The following is a 15,452-nucleotide window of genomic DNA, read 5'->3' on the forward strand; positions in this document are numbered from 1 at the left end:
GAAATAAAGACACAGACGTAGAGAATGGACTTGAGGACATGAGGAGGGGGAAGGGTAAGCTGGGACGAAGTGAAAGAGTGGCATGGACATATATACACTACCAAATGTAAAATAGATAGCTAGTGGGAAGCAGCCGCATAGCACAGGGAGATCAGCTCGGTGCTTTGTGACCACCTAGAGAGGTGGGATAGGGAGGGTGGGAGGGAGACGCAAGAGGGAGGAGCTATGGGGATATATGTATATGTATAGCTGATTCACTTTGTTATAAAGCAGAAACTAACACACCATTGTAAAGCAATTATACTCCAATAAAGATGTTTAAAAAAAAAAAAGGCCAATGACTGAACATTGAACTAGAGGCCTAGTAAACTCACTTAATGGGTAACATTGAACCCTATCAAGATGAGTAGGAGGTAGTCCAGCCTCCTTTATTGCAACAAGGCCTCAAAAGAGTTCCTGAGATTATTGAAAGATTAAGTGAGCGTTGTAAATCTGTAGATAAATGAATTCAGAAATATTCTGGTGGAGAACCACAATGTTCTCATCTGTCTTTAGAGTGGGAAAGTTGGTCTTAATAATACAAGTTATAAATGAGACATAGGTCACTCTTAGTTCAAATCAGCTCTGCCAATCAGGAATATTCAAGGCTACTTTATGGGTGAACATAGCCCTCCACCAACGATTTGCAGTCATAAACTCTCTTGGGATTCTGGAATTTGGGCTCTTGGAGAATTAGAGGGGGATGTTCCTCTCAATGTCAACTACCTAATAGGGTTTAAGAATTTGGAGGTTAATAATGATAATAAAGTATATGGCACTTCTTTCATCTGTAAGATCTAAAAGCTGTTTATGACTATTAATTAATACTCACACAACCCCTTGGCTCGTGGTGAGGGTGGCTGATCTCCAGTTTTATAAGACAAGACGTCTGAGGCTTGACTGCAATAAAGCCTGTACCTCCTGAGGTTCTGCTGGCCAGTTGGTTTTCTAGATTAAAAAGGTTTTCTTTCCTCTAGAATTGAAATGGGACGCTGAGAGACCTAAAACAAATGGAATGCAGGAGGGGGATGTTTCTGCACTAGTGTTTGTACATTATGCATGTATGTACATGTGATACAAAATGGATTAAAGACATGAGGAACTTTTTTTTAAGTTCCTCATGTCTTTCCATTTCTTTTAGCAAGTTGTTTGAGAAAATTACATTTTTCTTCTACCAGAGAAAGAACAAGCTGTGAGCAATGAGAGTGGATGACTGTGAAAAATGGCATGCTTAACAATAGACTGCTAATTAAAAGAAAGATGAATAGGTTACCCCCTTGAATTAAGTTTTAAACGGAGTCTAGTGTAACGCTTTTTTTTTTTTTTTTTTTTTTGCGGTACGCGGGCCTCTCACTGCCGTGGCCTCTCCTGCCGCGGAGCACAGGCTCTGGACGCGCAGGCCCAGCCGCTCCACGGCACGCGGGAGCCCCCCGGCACAAACCCGTGTCCCCCGCATCGTCAGGCAGACTCCCAACCACTGCGCCACCAGGGAAGCCCCTAGTGTAACACATTTTTAACAGTTACTGTGAATAACTAAATTGTCAAAGGAGAAAATCCAAACTCTTAACCACACTGAGGTCTTCCTAGATTTGTACCATGCCTAAGGACATAATGATGATAATAACAACTCAAATATTGAATACCTACCACATTCTGAGCCCTTTACATCTACCTACTCATTTAATTTCCACAACTGCCACATAAAATGCAGGTGCTATTTTTTATGGTCATTTACAGATAAGCAAACTGAGGCACAGAAAGGTAATGGAACTTGCCTAAGGGCATGCCACTTGTCAGCAGAAACACCAGGTTATGTGATGTCAGAGGAGGCTCCCGTAACTATTGGGCCATACTGCTTGTCAGCAGAAAGCTAGATGAGGCTGTGAGATCAGCTGAAATATTCACAAAAGAGGAGACCTGGGCACATTTGAAGACAGAAGGCTTAAATATTGAATGGTCATGGATGCAAGTTAAGAAGAGGATGTTTAAGGGATGTGGAGTCCCTAAGAGTACTTGGAATTAGAATAGGTCATGGGCTCTAATAAAGGTGAGCTTTAGCAGAGGTAGAAGAATCCTTATCCTTTTGGGGTTGCAGTGAAGTCTAAGTGTAGAGAGCTGCCGTGCAGAAGACATGTAGGAGGGAAAGTAGTTTGTACCTGATGACCTTGAGGTTTTAGATGGTGTGCTGGAGCTGGCTCTTACCAGCACAAGAGAGCCATGGTTAAACGTTCGGGAATATTGCAGGCAGGTGTGTAGCTTGAAATCAGCCAAAGTGGGGGTATCTATACCACAGAAACTGACAGATGCTACAAGTGAGGGCTTCTCCCCGCAACTGCCACCCAAAGCTGGTTTACCAGGACACCTTAGACTCTCTTCTCTTTACTTCATGAACATTCGAAAGCCTGCTATCCTGCCAGTTGAATTCAAACCTTGAGTGAGTGCCTGCCTACTATGGGGAAGGCACTGTGCCAAGTACGGGGGGTGCAAAAACCAGCCCCCAGAGTGAAAATGACTGTGGTGGAGAGGAAAGAGCATGAGGACATAAGTCCTGGACTAGCTCTCAGAACTTTGGCCACTCTCTTATCCTTGGTTTACTCATCTGCAAATGGAGATGATAATATGTATCCCAAAGGGTGAGTAAGAGGATTAATGAGAACATGTAAAGCTCTTGGCACAGAGGTGCTCACTAAGTGACAGTTCTGAGAGTGGCAGACATGTAAACAGACAGCTTTTCTGTAGCTTGACATAAGAAATAAAGGAGTAACTAATTCTGTTTGATCAGAGAAGGCTTCACAGAGATCTTGGTGCCCCAAGCAGGATTTCAGGTAGATGCTTCATGGATGAATTCTGACCTGGCTCTTGTCAGAAAATTAATCTTTTTTTTTTTTTTTTTTGGCCCTAGAGCATGTTCCTTTTGCCTTTTTTTTAGCCCTTACCTCACTATACATTATTGAGTAGTAAGACAAACAATAGATTTGGAGATAGGCACACCTAGATTTATATTCCATCTCCAACACACCTGCTTTGTGACCTTTGGCAAAATTCTTAACTTCCTGGAATTTCTGTTTCTAATTTTATAATATGGGTGTAATACTTGGATGATTTTAAAAATTAACTGAGAATGTAGGGGAAAGAGCCATACACTTGGCTGCCTTGGGAACCCCAAACTGAATCCAGTATATATTTATAGTTTCATCTCCCCTTATGTTTCTGCATGTCATGCAAAAACACACCATTTCTTTCCTACTACTGTGTCTTTGTACCTATTGCTCCCTCTGCCTAGAAAAATTCTGTTCAAGAGTTGAACAGGGGCTTCCCTGGTGGTGCAGTGGTTGAGAGTCCGCCTGCCGATGCAGGGGACACGGGTTCGTGCCCCGGTCCGGGAAGATCCCACATGCCGTGGAGCGGCTGGGCCCGTGAGCCATGGCCCCTGAGCCTGCGCGTCCGGAGCCTGTGCTCCGCAACGGGAGAGGCCACAACAGTGAGAGGTCCACATACAGAAAAAAAAAGAAGAAAAGAAAAAAGAGTTGAACAGCATCGTGGTAATAGCCAAGGGCTGGGCATCAGTCTCGGCTCTGCCAGTTATTAGCTAGGTGACCATGGGAAGATAATTTTCCTCTTTATATCTCAGGTTTTTTTCAGATATCTGTAAAATGGGGGAAATAATGGTATCTTACTCATTGGATTATTGTGAGGATTAAATTAGCCATGTAAAGACCCAAGTTTATGCCTGGCATATGGTAAGCACTGAAAAATTCTTAGGTATTACTCCCACTGCCATTACTACTACCTTTATTATTCCTCCAGGTATGGTTCAAATATCACCTGCTTCCTCAATTTCCCTACACCATGATTTGCTTGCCCTGTGTGAAGTTGATGGACCACCACATGTTCTGGGCACACTCCTAGGCATATTACAGGTGTTATTTTATTCAGATACCCAATATGTTCTCAGCCACCCTCTGGGATTGATCAAATTCTTGAAGGTCAGATTCACCTTTATAAGAGGACTGAGAATCTTTGACAGTTACTATGTAAAGACTCTTTTTCCTTTCCTCTTAGAAAAATAAGAAATCTACAAGTTAACTAGTAATATCCCCACTGTACAGATCGAATCTTTCGACAAACATTTTTTGAGCAATTACTAAGTGTGGGCACTATATTAAGTGCTGGGAACACTGTGGTGAACATAAATAATCCTGATCCCTGCCCACATGTAGCTATTTACATTTAAATTAATTAAATATAAATAAAGTTTAAAACTCAGATCAGCACTTGCACTAGCCATATTTTCCAAGGATTAAACAAGGAGAAATCAGATGGAGATGCTGGGGATTGAACCCAGGACCTCATACATGCAAAGCATGTGCTCTACCACTGAGCTACATCCCCATATGCTCTAGTTATGCTTTATTTGCTCAATAACTACATGTGGTTAGAGGCTATTGGGTTGGACAATGCTAATATAGAATATTTGCATCACCATGGAAAGTTCTATTGAACTAAGCTGTTCTAGAGGGGGAGGCTGACATTGATCAAATAACCATACTTAAAAATATAACTGCAATTGTGGTAAGTACTAATCAGAAAGAATACCTGGTAACACAAGAGCATTTCATAGGGGGATTTGGCTTATGTGACTGAGACATGTTTGAACTAAGATGTGTTGAGTGATTGGGAGTTAGCAAAGCCTGTGGTTAGATTAATTAAAGGGATTGAAAAAAGGCTAATGGCTGGGGCATAGAGACGGAGGGAAGGTTTGGGTGAGATAAAGAGGTAAAAGGACCACAGAGGACCTTGTAGAAAGAGGATGAGAAAGCTGAGAGGCTTAGTAATTTGACTGTCTAATCAGTGATGGAACCTAGATTTGACTTAAGTCTGCTGCATAATAGATGTATATAGTCAAAGTACTTTGCCTCTGTAATTTACAGATCTCATCTTGCTCCTTTCTTCTTTGGAAATCACCAAATTTCCTCTACTAGATTATTTCTTCAGCATTGAAACATGCTATAATAACTTCCTTCTTAGACAAAATCCCATTGTTTTCTGCTTTTATAGCAAAACTCCTTGGAAGAGTTGGCTATACTTACTACCTCCTTGTCCTTTTTTTCTGTTTCTTGTTGTTTTTTTTTTTTTACGGGTACGCGGGCCTCTCACTGTTGTGGCCTCTCCCATTGCGGAGCACAGGCTCTGGATGCGCAGGCACAGCAGCCATGGCTCACGGGCCCAGCCGCTCCGCGGCATGTGGGATCTTCCCGGACCGGGGCACGAACCCGTGTCCCCTGCATAGGCAGGCGGACTCTCAACCGCTGCGCCACCAGGGAAGCCCTCTGTTTCTTGTTGAACCACCTCTACTTAGGCTTTCTTTCCCCCAATCATTTTCAGTAAAGTCAGCAATAACTTCCATGATTCGGTCCTTATCTTGCAGGTTTTCTCAGCAGCACCTGATATAATCTTCCTCCTTTTCGGAGCACGTCTTCCTTGGCTTTTGATTTAGCACATTCTCTTGGTTTTCCTCCTACCTCCCTTCTCAGCCTCCTTTGCTGGACCCTTCTCCTTTGCACTTTGCCAGGGCTCAGTCCTGGACTGTCTTCATTTCTCTAAATGCATTAACTTACTAGGTAATTTCATCTAGTCGCATGATGTGATGGCTGATTTTATGGTACCCAGTTGTTTGGTCAGACACCAGTCTACATGTAGCTGTGAAGGTATTTTTTAATGTGATTAACACTGAAATCAATAGACTTTTGAGTAAAGCAGATTACTCTCCATAATGTGAGTGAGCTTCCTGCAATCAGTTGAAGGCCTTAAGAGAAAAGATTGAGGTCTCCTGCAGAGGAAAGAATTGTGCCTCCAGACTGCCTTCAGACTCGAGACTGCAACATTAAGACTGCTGGAATTTCCAGCTTGTTGACCTGTTCTGTAGGTTTCAGACTTGCCAGCCACCAAATGCTGTGAGTCATTCTCTCAAAATAAATCTTTCAAACTTCCCTGGTGGTCCAGCAGCTAAGACTCCACGCTTCCAATGCAGGGACGGCATGGGTTCCATCCCTGGTTGGGGAAGTTCCGCATGCTGCGCAGCCAGAAAAAAAAAAAAGAAAGAAAGAGAGAAAAAAAATCTCTCTCTCTCTCTCTCTCTCTCTCAGTTTCTCTGGAAAACCCCAACATTATCTACAATGCAATATCCATGTCATTAAATACCTTTTATATTTGACTAACAATTTTTATTGTTTGACTAACAATTTTTATTTCTAGCCCTGACTTCTCCCCTGAATTCCAGATTTGCATACCAACTACCTACTCAAAATCGCCATTTGGATAACAGTAGGTTTCTCAAACCATACTATGCATTTGTCCCAAACTATTGCTTTCCATCTCTCCCATTCCCATCTTTTCTCCTCCTCCCTGAGTATCCCCCCTTTTCATTAGGGAGTGCCCCCATCTACCCAGTTGCCAAGGCCAAAACCCTGGAGTCATCATCGATTCTTTTCTTTCTTTTACACCCCTCGTTCCATCCATCTGTAAAACTAATTAGGTTTATCTTCAGATATATGTTCTCAACTCACTAATCCAAACCTTCATCATCTCAGCTTGGACCACCACGGTAACTTCTTGACTGGTCTGTGTTCCTCCACGCTGAGTCCCTACCTTAGTCTCTCCTCCACACAGCAGAGCAATCCTTTAAGGATACAAACTAGATCATTTCCCTCTCCTCTCTTGTGACACTTTGGCTTCTTATCACATTAAGAATGAAATCCAAATTTCTGACTGTGGCCTTTGGGATCTGACCCCTGGCTACTCCTCTGACCTCACTACCTACCACTTTCTTCCTCACTCACTGAGCTGTAGACACATTGGTTCCCTTGCAGATCCGTGGACAAATCGGGCAGGCTCCCAGCTTAGGGAGCTGTTTCCTGTTTCCTCTGCTTAGAAAGATTTCCCCCTCTTAAGTCTTGCTCCTTCATCTCACTCTGGTCTCTGCTCGAGTGCCATATACTTAGATCTTTCCTGACCTCCCTACCCTACTTTATTCTCAGGGTACAAAGAATCCTTTCCAAAAAAATTTTTTTTCCCCCTGTGAGGGGAGAAATGATGTTGGGTGGTAACTACTGGAATTGGGCATATGGGATCTTGGGAGACTTTAAAAAATGGGAACATTACAGTGTGCTTGTATGATGATGGGAATGATCAGGTAGAGAACAAGAAACTGATGATGCCAGAGAGGGAGGCTAATGGGAGGAGTGAAGTTATGGAAGGCTGAGAAGTCAAGAAAAGATGAAAATGCGCACACAAGTGGAGAGGCTGGCCTTCATTAAATCAAGAGCGAAGGTGGGGAATATGGCAGCTTGGTGGTTGAGATGGAAGTTGGTGGGACTTTGGGACTTTCCTGGACAGTCCAGTGATTAAGACTCCTTGATCCCAATACAGGGGGCACGGGTTTGTCCCTGGTGGGGGAACTAAGATCCTGCATGCCTTATGGCACAGCCGAAAAAAAAGGGAAATAGGTGGGAGTTCTGTCTGGTTGATTCTCTTTTCTTAAAGTAGAAAGCAGGTCATGAGCCAATGGCAAGGAGTAGGTGTTGTCGACTTAAAGAAAAACACACAACATAGAAGTTGTGAGTTTAAGTTTTATTCAGGGTCTTATTGAGGACTATAGCCCAGAGACAGCACTCAGTTAGCTCTGAGGAGTTGCTCCAAAGAAGTAGGGGAGAGACCCGTTTATATATGATTTTTTTTTTTTGGCTAGGAAATACACACTGTCAAGTATACATCTTGGTAAAAGATTACTGCTAATCACAAAGAACAGATATCTCAAGTTTAAGTGCTTAGCTAAATATGAGAAGATGCAAGAATCTGGGGTCATTGAAATTCTTCCTGAGATATGCATCTAGCTACTTAAGGGCCTGTTTATCTAAAGCAGGAGTGCTTCATCCTGTTTCCATCCTGAATTCCTCTCAGGTTGGTGGGCAACTAAATTGGGTTCCGACTTAACCCTTGTAGAACTGGGTGGTGAGTGTTGGCGAGGGGGAAATTTCCCAGTCTACCCCTCTTGAGTTCTTATAGCTGGACCAATAATAAAATTGACACAGGAGGGCTTCCCTGGTGGCGCAGTGGTTGAGAGTCCGCCTGCTGATGCAGGGGACATGGGTTCGTGCCCCGGTCTGGGAAGATCCCACATGCCGCGGAGCGGCTAGGCCCGTGAGCCATGGCCGCTGAGCCTGCGCGTCCGGGGCCTGTGCTTCGCAACGGGAGAGGCCACAACAGTGAGAGGCCCGTGTACCGCCAAAAAAAAAAAAAAATTGACACAAGACATTAACAGGAGAAAGAGAAACAAATTTTAATTCATGCACATGGAGATCCCATAGAAATGGTACCCAAGAAGTGGCCAAAGCAGGCAGCTTTTATACTTTTTTAGACAAAGAAACAATACATTTGTGAGGAATTGACAGGACAAAGAAACTTAGGTTTTGGGTGCCCAACTAGTGATGATTATCAGCAGAGTTTGGGCTTGGGGTAGTATATTAAAGAAGTAATGAGTTTGTTTATATAGGCTTCCTGGCCCCAAATTCCCTATCTTTTGCGTTAAGGGTGTCCTTCTACCTCTAGATGCAAGGAGTGCACATTTCATGTGAATGACTTATTTCCTATTTTCAGTGAGACAGAAAGGAGAGTCAGAGTGTCCCTCTTGCGTTGGCTGTTTCTTTTTTTTAATTTATTTATTTAATTTATTTTTATTTTTGGCTATGTTTGGTCTTCGTTGCTGTACGTGGGCTTTCTCTAGTTTCGGCGAGCGGGGGCTACTCTTCTTTGCGGTGTGCAGGCTTCTCCTTGCGGTGGCTTCTCTTGCTGAGGAGCACAGGCTCTAGGGGCGCAGGCTTCAGTAGTTGTGGCTTGCGGGCTCTAGAGCACAGGCTCAGTAGTTGTGGCGCACGGGCTTAAGTCGCTCTGCAGCATGTGGGATCTTCCTGGACCAGGGTTCGAACCTGTGTCCCCTGCATTGGCAGGCAGATTCTTCACCACTGCACCACCGGGGAAGCCCTAAAGTGAAATTACTTTTAATTTCTGTGTTTTCTCCAGCAATGTTTTCTGGTTAAGTAGGGTACAGAATATGTGGACATCTAGGTTTAACAAGGGTGGCTGTTGCGAAGTCAGTACAATTGAGGAGTTTGGATTTTATTTAGAGGTTCCTAGAGAACTACTGGAGGATTGCACAGAGATCTGGGTGTCAGAAAGGTGGTTCTAGCTCAGTGTGTATGTGTGAGAAAGACTTATTGAGGAATGGTAGTTTAGTGCAAGAGGACCCTTGATTGAACACCCTCATAGACCTGTTAATAGTGTCCTTAGATGACAGCTCAGGAACAGAGGGTCTTTTCCAGCATTTTCTGCATACTTACAATATATAACAGGTTCTGGGAGGGCATGATAAATCAAGCAAGGTTTTGCCTTCTCAAAACTCTCTTGGCTTTAGATGATTTGTAATTATTTTTAGGTGTTTGGGGACACAGAAGAGGGAAGGAGTGATAAACACAGTGTAGAAATCAGGCAAGCCCTCCCACAGGAGATGACATTTCAGATGAGCTTTGAGGGGGTAGGCCCTTAGGGAGGGAAGATAATTTTAGGCAGGAGGAATAACATGAACCCAGTCAAGAGATGCAAGATGTACCACTAGAACAAATGCTGCATGATGAGAAATGAGGGAGGGGAGAGTGAGTGCCAGTGAGCGGCTCTTCTTCCATTGACCAGCAACTAAATAGAACTAAGGCGTTCTGTTTCCTGACAAGGGTAAGGCATCTGGGCCCTGAACTGTAGCAAGAATGGTTTGAAAGGAAAGTGAAGCTTTTTTTAACGGTGATATTTTTTTTTAACTTAAAAAATAACTACATGGAGCTGCTCTTGGAATTTGTGCTATAATCTGCTCACTTAAGAACAGTTTGAAGTTAAAATGCCTTATCTAGCCTTTTCTGGAATGCCATTAGAAAATGTTAACTATGGTAACTTGGACCTGTCTGTCCCAGAAGGCTCTTAGAAGTCAACCCTCATCACTTGCTTTTAGCACATTAAGTTAAATGATTTTAAAGTCCCTCTGTATCCTAAGACATGCTTTTGCAATAAACTGTAGCTTCTATAGATGTTTAAGAATGTGGAGTTATGACGCCAGCTCATGGGTTGTTTTGTGTAGATTAAATGAAAGAAGGCATGTAAACTGGTTAGTACAAAGCTTGGCACAGCAGCTGGGAGTAAATGGTAAGTTCTCTGCCTTAATCCCAGCTGTCTTTCCTTCACATTTTTCATTCTTCGCTTCCTAAGTCATCTTGTTTCCTGAACACCTATGTGCTAGACCCATCTTCTCTTCTAAGGACCCCAGAATCAGGTTAGGCACTCACATAAATAACCACCAAACAGAGTGTCAGTTTAGCATCTTGAAGGGGAACAAAACTTTCCACCCCCAAATGTGTCTCTTTGGTTTGAGGATGATTTGGGGCTGATTATTTTTAAGAAACAAAACTTCAGGAAGAACTTTCTACCTTCTGCCCTTAACCGCCTAAAGGGCCTATTCAGGAAGAACAACTATCACCATAGAAAACTAAAGTATACCATGAACTAGGTGTGGTAGACTAGGGGCACTCAGCAAGGCCTGTTTGATCAAAGTCCTCTCTGGGTCCCATTGTGTCTGCATGACCCAGCAAACATTTGTTTATCAAACATTTGCTCATCTTCATCTTCCTTCCCTTTGAAGTCCCAAACACTTACCCTCTTCTCCTTCTCTGGGAAGGTATACAAGCTTAAGTCGCCTAACTTGTCCTTGGACCTCATATTCTCATCTTGCTCTGCTACGTATGTAATTAAATTTGATTTTCTCCTGTTAATGTGTCTCATGCCAATTTAATTCTTAGACCAGCTAGAAGAACCTAGGAGGCTAAAGGGTTTTTTCCCTCCCCCACAATGTGTAGAGTGTGTGTGTGTTTGTGTGTGTACGCGTTCTGAAACTGAGAGGCTGCAACAAGCCTCTGCCTTGCACCTGGGAGGGGACTCAAAAGGAGCAAATTGTGGCTTCACGAAGCCTTTAGAAACCAGCAACCTGAGCATGTTTCAGTCTGGCAGTATCCAGACAAAGAAGTGGGAAAGACATTCATTTATTTATTTCTTCATCAAATATTCATAGCCACCTGCTAGCACAAGGTGCTGAGTAAGAATATGAGTAAGAGCAGGGAAGTATGAGGGAGTGTGGCTCACTCGGGTAGCTGGCTGCAGGTGCCTGGCATGGCTGGAGTTAAATATACGCAGTTTTCCTTCAACAACATGACGAACCAAAATCTGAGTGGGATAAGGAGGAAGTACTATAAAGTGAAGTTATGTGTTGGTGTAAATTTGTCACTTCTTTTCAGAATTAGGATGGACTAGACTTTTTTTTTTTAAAGCATAATCGCTTCCTTTAGGGAATCGCCAGACTGACTAATCTATTACTTTAGGGCAGTAGGTCCCAAACTGCTGTTCACTAGAATCATCCAGGGAGTTTTAAAAACCTCAGATGGCCAGGTCGCAAGCAATACCAATTACATCAGAATGTCTGCGGGTGGGAGCCAGGCGTCAGTGTTTTTGAAGATCCTCGCATGATTACAATCAGTAGCAAAGTTCGGGAGTCAGTGCCCGAGGGCATAGTCCAGTTTTGTTCAATTAAGGCACACTCTTTTGGTTCCGGTTCCAAACATTTCTTAAATTGTTTTTGCTCCTTTCTTGGGTTGGGGGCGCTGTGAGCAGGAAGAGGATGTGCTGTCACCCAATTAGGAGATCCCACTTTGCTAAGCCCATCAGCCTAGTTGCCAGTGCTGCACGAAGAGTGGGTTTTTGCTTTGTCATTCTGACTCTGGCGGTTTGCCCGCCCATTCAGAGGAGGGCGCGGCTTCTCGGAGCTACTGGGAACCCGCAGCCTTTCCTCCTCAGTTTGCTTCAGTCCCGCATTGCACCGGAGCGGCAGGTGCTGGGACGTCGGAAGAAGCGCCTGGTGCCCAAGGACTCGTGTTCGTGTAAGCTTGGGGTTTACTGAAAACGGAGGAAGCCCCAAGCCCCTGGGCTGTGAGCACTCTGGGCCGAGAGCATCCTCCTGCCGGGTGCCTTGTGGATGCAGGGGAAGGGGAGACGTTTGAATGCGTGTCTGAGTAGGGCCGAGGCTTCTCTTAAGTCGGGTAAGCTTGGCGGTGTTCATTGTTTCGCCCGGGTCGGTGAAAGCTTGGCGTGTTGGTAGGTGAGACCGGCCCCCTGTCGGCTGGTGGTTTCCTGTCTCTAGCTCTTCTTTATAGAGACGGTTTGCAGAATATCGGAGAAAATAGTTTTTGTATCATTTCTTAATGCACGAGTCTTGAAATGTAGGTGATAATATGATGAATAGATTGACAGAGGCTTGTCAGCATTAAGCGAGTATAACGATTAAAGGATGCCTTTCGAGGAATTTTCACAGCACTGAATCCTCAGAAATTGTGAGAGATTGGCAAATCACGTGTGTCTCCTTGTGTTCAAGTGGGGAGACCAAGGCTTAGACTCCTGTGACTTTCCCTAGGCTGTTACAGGAGACAACTAAGAGGAACCGTTGCTTATCTCAGTGTATCAGGCAGTGCAGGGTAGGGGTTAAAGGCTACACTGCACTGCCTGGTTTGAATCCTGGCTCTGCTGTTGATGAACTAGCTGCTTGAATTTGGGTAGGGAAGCTTTTCTGTGCCTCAGTTTCCCTATTGGTGAAATGGACCTGATTGGACCTACTTCAACAGGGTAGTTACGAAGATTAAGTATTAACATATGCAAAGCACTACAGAATCGTCAGCTGCTATTATTATTGTTATTGTCAAACAGCTATACTTTGGGGGCTGGTGTGGTTTTTGTCTCATGAATGGACCTGATGTCAGTATAGCTAGAGTCTATTTTTAATTCTCACTGACTCATTCTCTACCTGAGTTCGCCCGTTTGTAAAATTGGACCAGTTGCACCAAGCATGTCATTTAGGGTGTTGCTGTATTATTTCAAGGTTCTCTAATAAAAGCACCCCAAGTGGGCAGTGTTCTTAATTTTGTCTCGAGGTTTCAAATTTCAGAGAAACTTTGGAAGTTGGTTTTTTGGCATTCTGTGTATACGATGCAGAGTTCAAAGGAAGATTAAGTAGGGAGGTGTTAGTTGCCCTCGAGGCCATGTTTCCAGCCCGCGTGTAGGTGCGCCGGTCCGGGACCCGAGCTGGTGGCCGGCCTTAGTCAAGGTCAGGGCCGGGGCTGGGGCCTGGGCTGTCGCCCGGGCGAGTGCAGTTTGGACGCGGAAGCCCCGCCCCCGCCGCGCACTTCCCGCCACGGCCCCGGGCGGAAAGACTGACCGGATCCGCTCTGCTTTTGCGCCCCAGAGAACGGGCGGGGGCCTCGAGGGAGCGCTCTGCGAACTGACCTTGAAAACCGACGTACCCGTTGTGTTTGTGAAACGGAGAAAGCTAGGCGGCCATGGTCCAACCCTGAAGGTAGGTGGGGGACCTTAACGTCTCTTTTGCCGCCTGAACTGCAAACGAGCTCATCGATCCGGCCGTGGTCTCAAAGCCAGGGTGATTGTGAGCGAACCTCCAAACGGAGCACATCCTTAGAAAACGACAAAGAAACGTGGGGGCCAGCTCACGTGTTAATCGATGTGGATGAGACACACATTTCAGAAGTGGGAAGCTTGGAAAGGCAGACGGCCTATTTTCATCTTTTAAATAGGTTTTTTAAAGTGTCCTTTTTCTTTCCTTCCCCGTAAATCCACATAACAAAATTTTTTAGCAGCAGTGTAAACTGCTGAAAGTGAGTCGTTTAGAGAAGTACTGAGAAAAGTGGGGCAGGAAATGCTTTATCTTTGTCCGTCCCTATCGTCATCTCTTTTCTAGCCCAGAGTTAACAACTGGGTAGAGGGAAAGAAGAGAAAGAAATCTTTCCTTTGGGTGGTGGTGAGTGTGGTGGCGGTCCTCCCTTAGGACCATCCACTGAGGGGTGGATGGGTCATGGCCTGCCATACAGGCAAGATGCTGGGAGGCTGGATGGGTCATGGCCTGCCATACAGGCAAGATGCTGGGAGGTTGGGTGCACATTTAGGGGGAGATATGCAACGTGGAAGACCAGGTTAGAAAGCCTTAGAATCCCATCACCTTGATATAGCTTTAACTTTTGCTGATTTTTTTGTCCTCCTTGTCTGTATCAATGTAATGTTTAAGAAATGCATCTTATACTTGAACATTGCCTTCTTAGAAGTAAGCTTGAGGCCTCAGTTAAATGTAACAATGTATTTAGATGTGTGTGTGTTTAGGAAGGTTATAACAATTTGTATTTTAATTTACTACCTTTTCTTTTAAAAGAATCTTATTTATTACCTTTTTGAAGAATGGGTATAAGAAGTGGAGATAGACTTCAAAGACAAATAGTAAACTAATGGAAAATAATTAATGGAGATTAAGACTTTTAGCTTGGTATAAAATACACTGTGTTACTCAAGACCTTTAGTTTGCAAGTAAAATGAGACAAAGTCCTGTTAATATTCTTTCCTGTCTGATCTTTTCTCTGCCTATGTCATAAATTTGTACTTAAAAAGCTGTATAGGCATTTGATCTTTATATAAATTCTACACATGGTCCTAGTTTTAACACCAGTGGGAGTAAAAAGTAAAATCACTTTTTTATAAGCTTTGCACCCACTTTATTGGTAAGATCTGATGTTCTCAATTCTATATGATCATAGTTAATTTCAGACACTTAGTGAGGTGCGATGCCATGCATGAAAAGCCTACCACCAAGTTATAATTAAATTTTAAAAAATGAACATCTCTTTTAAGTAAACTTACCACTCTCCTTTGTATCATTTGATATATTTTTGGTTTTTAATAAGTACTAAGATATGGAAGAAGACACAACAAGGTAAGGCTACTGCTTTGAAATGTTTGTGAATTTCTAGATAATTGTTGCCCACATTTGGAACTAAATGGTAGGTCTTCAAATTCTTTAGGGAACATTGGGTTTGAGTGGAGAAAGGCATTTATTTAGTGGAGAGTTGAGTGCTTATAGAATTAGTGTTATAATCCTGAAGTCCACACCTTAAAAAAGGTTAAGATTTCCTGCTTTAGTTGCAACCTAAATAATGGAGAGGGAGGGAGCTCGTTAAAACATGTGCTTTTCTTTTCTCCTCTTAATATTGTTTCTTCCTTTGTCTTCCTTTCTCCTCAATAAATAGCAGCAGCAGCAAAACCTACCTTGTTTTCACAGTGTACCATGGAAGACCAGGGAGTACAGCCCTACTACAAGGAGCTGATAAATTCAGATGACTACCTACAGGATGAAGGCTTTAGTGCCTTTCAAAAAACTGTAGACTATGGACCACCTGCACCACCCCTGGAGTGCTTGTTAAACACACATGCTTGGG

At 43.7% G+C, this 15,452-nt stretch overlaps 1 protein-coding gene and 1 non-coding gene across 3 annotated transcripts in view; one reads left to right on the top strand and one right to left on the bottom strand.

Annotated features, from left to right (window-relative positions):
* Nucleotides 1–4,359: 4,359 nt before the first annotated feature.
* TRNAA-UGC lies at nucleotides 4,360–4,431 on the bottom strand. The gene has a single exon. It is a non-coding gene; the product is annotated as a tRNA-Ala (tRNA).
* A 7,511-nt stretch (nucleotides 4,432–11,942) lies between these two features.
* The window catches only part of TXNRD1 (thioredoxin reductase 1), a 74,140-nt gene continuing 70,630 nt past the window's right edge, over nucleotides 11,943–15,452 (top strand). The window contains exon 1 of one of the 2 annotated variants that reach the window (XM_029204409.1): nucleotides 11,943–12,065. The gene's annotated coding sequence lies outside the window, so the exon portion shown is untranslated. Of the gene's footprint in view, nucleotides 12,066–13,342; nucleotides 13,532–15,452 lie in introns of those variants that run through there. The other variant, XM_029204407.1, reaches the window with a different exon arrangement.

Source organism: Monodon monoceros, unplaced genomic scaffold, assembly GCF_005190385.1.
Source record: "Monodon monoceros isolate NGI ecotype Baffin Bay Population unplaced genomic scaffold, NGI_Narwhal_1 Super_Scaffold_6, whole genome shotgun sequence".
Classification (NCBI taxonomy): Eukaryota; Metazoa; Chordata; class Mammalia; order Artiodactyla; family Monodontidae; genus Monodon; species Monodon monoceros.